The sequence below is a fragment of the Lipotes vexillifer genome, unplaced genomic scaffold (assembly GCF_000442215.2).
Source record: "Lipotes vexillifer unplaced genomic scaffold, Lipotes_vexillifer_v1.1 scaffold860, whole genome shotgun sequence".
NCBI classification, from domain to species: Eukaryota; Metazoa; Chordata; class Mammalia; order Artiodactyla; family Lipotidae; genus Lipotes; species Lipotes vexillifer.
The window spans coordinates 1,294,423-1,304,464 of record NW_006789568.1 but is presented as its reverse complement, the minus strand read 5'-3'; the positions used below and the strand labels follow the sequence as shown (position 1 = coordinate 1,304,464).

General features: G+C 39.4%; 1 protein-coding gene across 1 annotated transcript in view; it reads right to left on the bottom strand.

The window, feature by feature from the left end:
* Positions 1–10,042, bottom strand: part of DIS3L2 (DIS3 like 3'-5' exoribonuclease 2) — a 382,925-nt gene that overhangs the window by 188,816 nt on the left and 184,067 nt on the right. The gene's annotated exons all lie outside the window — the stretch shown is intronic.

Below are 10,042 nucleotides of genomic sequence, written 5' to 3'. Positions count from 1 at the left end.
GGGGGGGGGGGGGGTAGGGGGGGGCAAGCAGAAGAGATGAGGATACTCTTGTCCTGTTAACGCCATGACTACAGTATAATTTTACCTTTCCTCAGGAATTCTGACCCAGGGAGTAGGGCCAGACAGCCCTTCTTAGGACTCTGGAAGTTGTTATTCATGGAGAATTAAAAGCTTTTGTCAATTATTTCTCTTGTAAACACATTTAGAGACAATTCTGATCAACCCAGTTTGCTGTTAAAACATTAGATTCACAGTGCCTATACCTTACGTCATGCTTAATAGATTAGATCTCATGTTTTTATTTATTTCACAATTCTACAAATTTTTCCCTTAATGTTTTAAAATATTTTATCTGAACACAAAAGTAATATATGTTCACTCTAGAGAAGTTAGAAAAGAAAGAAATATACCAAGAAGAAAATTTAAATTATCTTTAATCCAGTCACCCAGCAAACGACCATTCACATTTTAAGGTACTGGTCCATTAAAAGTAAGATTGCATTTAATAGGACAGTCCTGAGGCTATGGGTAGGATTCCATCTTTTAGAGGGCTAATCACACTCTTTTATCTGTGGGACATCTACACATATATCAAAATTGATAATTCTCAATTCTTCTAAGTATTGGCATGCCACATACAGACCACAAGTCTAAAGTTAAGTGCTGAATATAGATAGTCAATAAGGAAACGTGACATAAGTCTCAAAACAGCCGCCTTTGTTGAGGGTGCTGGGGAGACGAGAGAAGGCTACCTCCTCCATTGTATAGGTCTACTCATCCACCAGCGTGATCCAGGAATCCACCCTCAGTAATTCCTGCAAGGAGTTTAGCTCTGGCATTAGGGTCTTCTCTGGGGCCATTCAATTTCTTTGAAGAAGATTCTGTTTCCTACATAAGGGTAGATGCCTGGCTACTAGAGTTCTTAGGTACACAGTGGTGGAGTGGGACTGGGGATGTGGTTGCCTTACATGCAGACTTTTAACAAATTCCCATTTTCAGCCTCACTACTGGAACATGGCAGTGGTGGCAGAACGGCTGGCCCCATTTCTCATATGCCAGCCAAGAGAGACCAGCCCACTGTTGACACATACACCTGCCCACCAGCACAGGTTCAAGGCAGCCTGTAGGTTGACCTGTGGGCTCCAGGTGGCCTGTAGGCATTTCACATACAATGGTGGCTCAGACCAGTGCCTTCTTCTCAAACGCAGGTGGTGATCTCCCAGAAAGCACATCAAAAAGCCAAAGATAGCAAAAATACATGGGAAAAAAATAACAGAAAGCTATCTGGAAGATCCACAAATATATGAAAATTAAACAACCAATGGATTAAAGAAGAAGTAAAAAGAGAATTAGAAAATATTTTGACCTGAATAAAACACAACATATCAATGTTTGTGAGAAGCAGCTAAAGCAGTGCTTTGAGGGAAATTTACAGCATTAAATGCTCATATTAGAAAAGAAAAAATGTGTCAGTGACCTAAACTTCTACCTTAAACAACTGAAAAAAGAAAAGCAAATTAGATCCCAGGTAAGCAGAAGGAAGGAAATAATAAAGAAATAAGAATCAATGAATAGAAAATGAAGAAACAATAAAGAAAACTAATAAAATCAAAAGCTGATTCTCTGAAAAGATAATAAAATAGGTAAGCTTCTGGTGAGGCTGATCAAGAAAAATAAGGAAGAAGTTAGCAATATCAGGAATGAGAGAACATTTTTATAGATCCTATGAGTATTAAAAGAATAATAAGGGAATTGTGAATGACTTTAGGCCAACAAATTCAACATCTTGGATGAAATGGGTAAACTCCTTGAAAGACATACACTGCCTAAGACTCCTCAAGCAGATACCAATACCTAAATATTCCTTTATCTGCTAAAGAAACTGAATTCATAGTTTAAAATGTTCCCACAAAGAAAAATTCAGGCCCAGATGGTTTCACTGGAGAATGCTACTAAGTCTTCAAGGAAGAATTAATACTAATTCCATAGAAACTCTTTCAGAATATGCAGAATAGGACAGAACACTTCCTAACTAGTTTTATGAAGCCAGCATTACCCTGATACCAAAATCAGACAAAGGATTCATGAGATCAATATCCCCCATGAAAAAGAGACTTAAAATTCTTATGAAATATTAGCAAATAGAATTCAGCAATACGTAAAATGATAATACAACATTCAAGACCAAGTAATTCAAGATCTGTCTGACATTCAAAAATTAATCAATTTAATTCATCAATTAGCAAACAATGAAAAAACACATACAATTATCTCAATAGAAGCAAAAAAAGCATTTAACAAAATTCAACATCTACTCATGATCAAAACACTCAGCAAATGAGTAATGAACAGGAAGGTCCTCAACTTAATAGTGAAAGACTAAATACTCTTCTCCAGATCAGGAAGACAAGGGTGTTCACTCTCACCAATAGTATTAAACATGGTATTGGAAGTCCTAGTGAGAACCATAAAGCAAGAAAAAGAAAGGAAAGGCATACAAATCAGAAAGGAAGACTTCCACATTGCATGTAAGTGGACCAAAGGACTACAATTCCCATTACAGAAGCCTCCTATTTAATGCCTGGCATCTCTTTATAGAAGACTCCTCTAACACTATGAAAACTAGTACACTGTGAAACTAGTGTGAAAGCCAGCACACTGTATGACTGTGGCCAAACTAATCCTGATAAAAGACTATGATTGAACTTCTTGTTCTTGGCTTTCCAGACCGGCCTTTGTTCCTACCCATAACTTTCTCAGGACATTCAAGACTCTTACTGTTTCTATGAGCCCTTCAGTATCCTTCTAAAAATTCCTTTTCCAACCACACTTGGTTTCTCCTGTTTGCAGCCAAGAATCTAGACAGTTAAAGACTCAGGTCTCATTAACTTTCAAAATGACAACATTATGACCTGTGTTCACTAGAATGCAGTTCCTGTTGAGGATTTGGGGAACCTGTTGTCACTTCTGAAGTTTGAAGGACATTTTGGAAATTAATATTTTGAAAATTAATGGGACCTGAGTTACCTCCAGCCCATCTAAACAATTATTCTCACAGGTTCCTGAGGCTCTATTCTCTACATCCATCTCCTAATACTAATGGCTTTGTCTGGGTTCTTGGTTGTAAGCATGAGAAACTAACTCCAGATGGAAAAGTAATTTATTGGAAAGATACCAGAGAGATCACAGAAACAGTGAGAGACCTGGAGAACCTGAAAAGAGGGTGGAAACAAAAGAATTACATGCTCAACCTCTAAAGTCTTGATTCCAGGCTAAGACGGAAACTCAGTGACTTCCTAAGCATATCAAAAAATTATTTTGAATCTATTGCAGCTGCCAGGCTAAGACGGCAACAAAATAAATAAACAAAACTAAAAATCCGGCTTCCAGTGTCCTTGTCACCACGCTGAGCCACAGCCACCCCCCGCCTCTGCAGGAGACCCACCAACACTAGCAGGTGTTCCAATGTGATGCTGAATAAGAATGTTGAGAGAAGACCCACCACCAGTCCCTCCCATCAGGAAGCTTGCACAAGCCTCTTAGACAGCCTCATCCACCAGGGGGCAGACAGCAGAAGCAAGAAGTACTACAGTTCTGCAGCCTGTGGAACGAAAACCACATTCACAGAAAGACAGACAAAATGAAAAGGCAGAAGACTATGTACCAGATGAACGAACAAGATAAAACCCCAGAAAAACAACTAAATCAAGTGGAGATAGGCAACCTTCCAGAAAAAGAATTCATAATAATGACAGATATGATGATACAGGACCTCGGAAAAAGAATGGAGGCAAAGATCGAGAAGATGTAAGAAATGTTTAACAAACACCTAGAAAAATTAAAGAACAAACAAACAGAGATGAACAATACAGTAACTGAAATGAAAAACACACTAGAAGGAATCAATAGCAGAATAACTGAGGCAGAAGAACGGATAAGTGACCTGGAAGACAGAATGGTGGAATTCACTGCCACAGAACAGAAGAAAGAAAAAAGAATGAAAAGAAATGAAGACAGCCTAAGACACCTCTGGGACAATATTAAACGCATTCACATTACAGGGATGCCAGAAGGAGAAGAGAGAGAGAAAGGACCTGAGAAAATATCTGAAGAGATTATAGTTGAAAACTTCCTTAACATGGGAAAGGAAATAGCCACCCAAGTCCAGGAAGCACAGAGAGTCGCAGGCAGGATAAACCCAAGGACAAACACGCCGAGACACATAGTAATCAAACTGACAAAAATTAAAGACAAAGGAAAATTACTGAAAGCAACAAGGGAAAAACGACAAATAACATACAAGGGAACTCCCATAAGGTTAACAGCTGATTTCTCAGCAGAAACTCTGCAGGCCAGAAGGGAGTGGCATGATATATTTAAAGTGATGAAAGGGAAGAACCTACAACCAAGATTACTTGGCAAGGACCTCATTCAGATTCGATGAAGAAATCAAAATCTTTACAGACAAGCAAAAGCTAAGAGAATTCAGCACCACCAAACCAGCTTTACAACAAATGCTAAAGGAACATCTCTAAGTAGAAAACACAAAAGAAGAAAAGGACCTACAAAATAAACCCATAACAATTAAGAAAATGGTAATAGGAACATATATATCAATAATTACCTTAAACGTGAATGGACTAAGCACTCCAACCAAAAGACACAGGCTCGCTGAATAGATACAAAAACAAGACCCACATATATGCTGTCTACAGGAGACCCACTTTAGACCTAGGGACACATACAGACTGAAAGCGAGGGGATGGAAAAACATATTACAGGCAAATGGAAATCAAAAGAAAACTGGAGTAGCAACCCTCATATCAGATAAAATAGACTTTAAAATAAAGAATGTTACAAGAGACAAGGAAGGGCACTACATAATGATCAAGGGATCAATCCAAGAAGAAGATATAACAATTATAAATATATATGCACCCAACATAGGAGCACCTCAATACATAAGGCAACTGCTAACAGCTATAAAAGAGGAAACTGACAGTAACAAAAAATAGTGGGGGACTTTAACACCTCACTTACACCAATGGACAGATCAACCAAACAGAAAATTAATAAGGAAACACAAGCTTGAAATGACACAACAGACCAGACAGATTTAACTGACACTTATAGGATATTCCATCTAAAAACAGCAGATTACACTTTCTTCTCAAGTGCATATGGAACATTGTCCAGGACAGATCACATCTTGGGTCACAAATCAAGCCTCGGTAAATTTAAGAAAACTGAAATCATATCAAGCATCTTTTTCAGCCACAACGCTATGAGATTAGAAATCAATTACAGGGGGAAAAAATGCAAAAAACACAAACACATGGAGGCTAAACAACAGGTTACTAAATAACCAAGAGATCACTAAAGAAATCAAAGAGGAAATCAAAAACTACCTAGAGACAAATGACAATGAAAACACGACGATCCAAAACCTATGGGATACAGCAAAAGCAGTACTAAGAGGGAAGTTTATAGCAATACAATCCTACCTCAAGAAACAAGAAAAATCTCAAACAATCTAACCTTACACCTAAAGGAACTAGAGAAAGAAGAACAAACAAAACCCAAAGTTAGTAGAAGGAAAGAAATCATAAAGGTCAGAGCAGAAATAAATAAAATAGAAACAAAGGAAACAATAACAAAGATCAATAAAACTAAAAGCTGGTTCTTTGAGAAGATAAACAAAATTGATAAACCTTTAGCCAGACTCATCAAGAAAAAGAGGGAGAGGACTCAAATCAATAAAATTAGAAATGAAAAAGGAGAAGTTACAACAGACACCACAGAAATAAAAAGCATCCTAAGAGACTACTACAAGCAACTCTATGCCAAAAAAAATGGACAACCTGGAAGAAATGGACATTCTTAAAAAGCTATAAGCTTCCAAGACTGAACCAGGAAGAAACAGAAAATATGAACAGACCAATAACAAGTAATGAAATTGAAACTGTGATTAAAAATCCTACAACAGAAGATGGCGGAAGAGTAAGATGCAGACATCAACTTCCTCCCCACAGATACACCAGAAATACATCTACACGTGGAACAACTCCTACAGAACACCTACTGAACGCTGGCAGAAGACCTCAGACCTCTCAAAAGGCAAGAAACCCCCCCACGTACCTGGGTAGGGCAAAAGAAAAAAGAATAAACAGAGACAAAAGGATAGGGATGGGTCCTGCACCAGTGGGAGGGAGGTGTGAAGGAGGAAAAGTGTCCACACACTAGGAGCCCCTTCGCGGGCGGAGACTGCGGGAGGCGGAGCGGGGAGCTTCGGAGCCGCGTAGGAGAGCACAGCCACAGGGGTGCGGAGGGCAAAGCGGAGAGATTCCTGCACAGAGGATCGGTGCCGACCGGCACTCACCAGCCCAAGAGGCTTGTCTGCTCCCCCGCCGGAGCGGGCGGGGCTTCGGTCGGAGAGCAGGGAGAGGACTGGGGTTGGCACCGTGAACATAGCCTGCAGGGGGTTAGTGTACCACGGCTAGCCGGGAAGGAGTCAGGGGAAAAGTCTGGACCTGCCTTAGAGGCAAGAGACTTTTTCTGCCCTAAATTAAGGAGGTGGACTTTGAGAGCAAGATTTATTATTCTTTCCCCTTTTCCTTTTTTTGTGTATGTGTATGCTTCTGTGTGAGATTTTGTCTGTATAGCTTTGCTTCCACCATTTTTGCAAGGGTTCTGTCCGTCTTTTTTTTTTTTAATTTTTTTTATTCCTGGTGCGCGAGGAGACGGGATTAAGAGCGCTGCTTAAAGGACCTCCAGAGACGGGCGCGAGCCACGGCTAAAAGCGCGGACCTGAGACGGGCATGAAACGCTAAGGCTGCTGCCACCGCCACCAAGAAGCCTGTGTGCGAGCACAGGTCACTATCCACACCCCACTTCCAGGGAGCCGGTGCAGCCCGCCACTGCACCTTCTTTCTATCTTTCCTTCCTTCCTTCCCTTTTTGAGACAACGAATCGTCCCAAATTGAGGAGGTGGACTTGGAGAGCAAGTTTTATGATTTTTTCCACTTTACCTCTTTTTGTGAGGGTATATGTGTATGCTTCTATGTAAGATTTTGTCTCTATAACTTTGCTTCCACCATTTGTCCTAAGGTTCTATCCTTCCCTTTTTTTTTTCCTCTAAATAATTATTTTTTTAATTCAATAACTTTATTATACTTTATTTTATTTTACTGTATCTTCTTTCTTTCTGTATTTTTTCCTTCCTTCCCTCATTCCTTCCTTCCTTCCCTCCTCCCTCCCTCCCTCCTTTCTTTCCTTCTTGCCTTCTTCCTTTCTTTTCTTCTTTCTTTCTTTCTTCCTTCCCTCCTTCCTTCCTTCCCTCCTCTCTTTCTTTCTTTCTTTCTTTCTTTCCTATTTCCTCCTACTTATACTAATTCTCTCTACTTTCTCTCCCTTTTATTCTGAGCCGAGTGGATGAAAGGCTCTTGCTGCTCCAGCCAGGAGTCAGGACTCTGCCTCTGAGGTGGGAGAGCCAACTTCAGAACACTCGTCAAGAAGAGACCTCCCAGCCCCACATAATATCAAACGGCGAAAATCTCCCAGAGATCTCCATCTCAACACCAGCACCCAGCTTCGCTCAACGACCAGCAAGCTACAGTGCTGGACAACCTATGCCAACCATATAGCAAAACAGGAACACAACCCCACCCACTAGCAGAGAGGCTGCCTAAAATCATAATAAGTCCACAGACACCCCAAAACACACCACCAGACGTGGACCTGCCCACTAGAGAGACAAGATCTAGCCTCATACACCACAACACAGCCACTAGTCCCCTCCACCAGGAAGCCTACACAACGCACTGAACCAACCTTAGCCACTGGAGACAGACATCAAAAACAACGGGAGCTACGAACTTGCAGCCTGCAAAAAGGTGAACCCAATCACAGTAAGATAAGCAAAATGAGAAGACAGAAAAACACACAGCAGATGAAGGAGCAGGATAAAAACCCACCAGACCTAACAAATGAAGAGGAAATAGGCAGTCTACCTGAAAAAGAGTTCAGAATAATGATAGTAAAGATGATCCAAAATCTTGGAAATAGAATGGACAAAATGCAAGAAGCAGTTAACAAGGACCTAGAAGAAATAAAGATGAAACAGACAATGATGAACAACACAATAAATGAAATGAAAAATACTCTAGATGGGATCAATAGCAGAATAAATGAGGCAGAAGAACGGATAAGTGACCTGGAAGATAAAATAGTGGAAATAACTACTGCAGAGCAGAATAAAGAAAAAAGAATGAAAAGAACTGAGGACAGTCTCAGAGACCTCTGGGACAACATTAAACGCACCAACATTCGAATTATAGGGGTTCCAGAAGAAGAAGAGAAAAAGAAAGGGACTGAGAAAATATTTGAAGAGATTATAGTTGAAAACTTCCCTAATATGGGAAAGGAAATCGTTAATCAAGTCCAGGAAGCACAGAGAGTCCCATACAGGATAAATTCAAGGAGAAATACGCCAAGACACATATTAATCAAACTGTCAAAAACTAAATACAAAGAAAGCATATTAAAAGCAGCAAGGGAAAAACAACAAATAACACACAAGGGAATCCCCATAAGGTTAACAGCTGATCTCTCAGCAGAAACTCTACAAGCCAGAAGGGAGTGGCAGGACATACTGAAAGTGATGAAGGAGAAAAACCTGCAACCAAGATTACTCTACCCAGCAAGGATCTCATTCAGATTTGATGGAGAAATTAAAACCTTTACAGACAAGCAAAAGCTGAGAGAGTTCAGCACCACCAAACCAGCTTTACAACAAATGCTAAAGGAACTTCTCTAGACAAAAACACAAGAGAAGGAAAAGTCCTATAATAACGAACCCAAAACAATTTAGAAAATGGGAATAGGAACATACATATCGATAATTACCTTAAATGTAAATGGACTAAATGCTCCCACCAAAAGACACAGATTGGCTGAATGGATACAAAAACAAGACCCATATATATGCTGTCTACAAGAGACCCACTTCAGACCTAGAGACACATACAGACTGAAAGTAAGGGGATGGAAAAAGATATTCCATGCAAATGGAAACCAAAAGAAAGCTGGAGTAGCAATTCTCATATCAGACAAAATAGACTTTAAAATAAGGACTATCAGAAGAGACAAAGAAGGACACTACATAATGATTAAGGGATCGATCCAAGAAGAAGATATAACAATTGTAAATATTTATGCACCCAACATAGGAGCACCTCAATACATAAGGCAAAAACTAGCAGCCATAAAAGGGGAAATCGACAGTAACACATTCATAGTAGGGGACTTCAACACCCCACTTTCACCAATGGACAGATCATCCAAAATGAAAATAAATAAGGAAACACAAGCTTTAAATGATACATTAAACAGGATGGACTTAATTGATATTTATAGGACACTCCATCCAAAAACAACAGAATACACATTTTTCTCAAGTGCTCATGGAACATTCTCCAGGATAGATCATATCTTGGGTCACAAATCAAGCCTTGGTAAATTTAAGAAAATTGAAATTGTATCAAGTATCTTTTCCGACCACAACGCCATGAGACTAGATATCAATTATAGGAAAAGAGCTGTAAAAAATACAAACACATGGAGGCTAAACAATACACTACTTAATAACGAAGTGATCACTGAAGAAATCAAAGAGGAAATTAAAAAATACCTAGAAACAAATGACAATGGAGATACAACGACCCAAAACCTATGGGATGCAGCAAAAGCAGTTCTAAGAGGGAAGTTTATAGCAATACAAGCCCACCTTAAGAAGCAGGAAACATCTCGAATAAACAACCTAACCTTGCACCTCAAGCAATTAGAGAAAGAAGAACAAAAAAACCCCAGAGTTAGCAGAAGGAAAGAAATCATAAAAATCAGATCAGAAATAAATGAAAAAGAAATGAAGGAAACAATAGCAAAGATCAATAAAACTAAAAGCTGGTTCTTTGAGAAGATAAACAAAATAGATAAACCATTAGCCAGACTCATCAAGAAAAAAAGGGAGAAGACTCAAATCAAT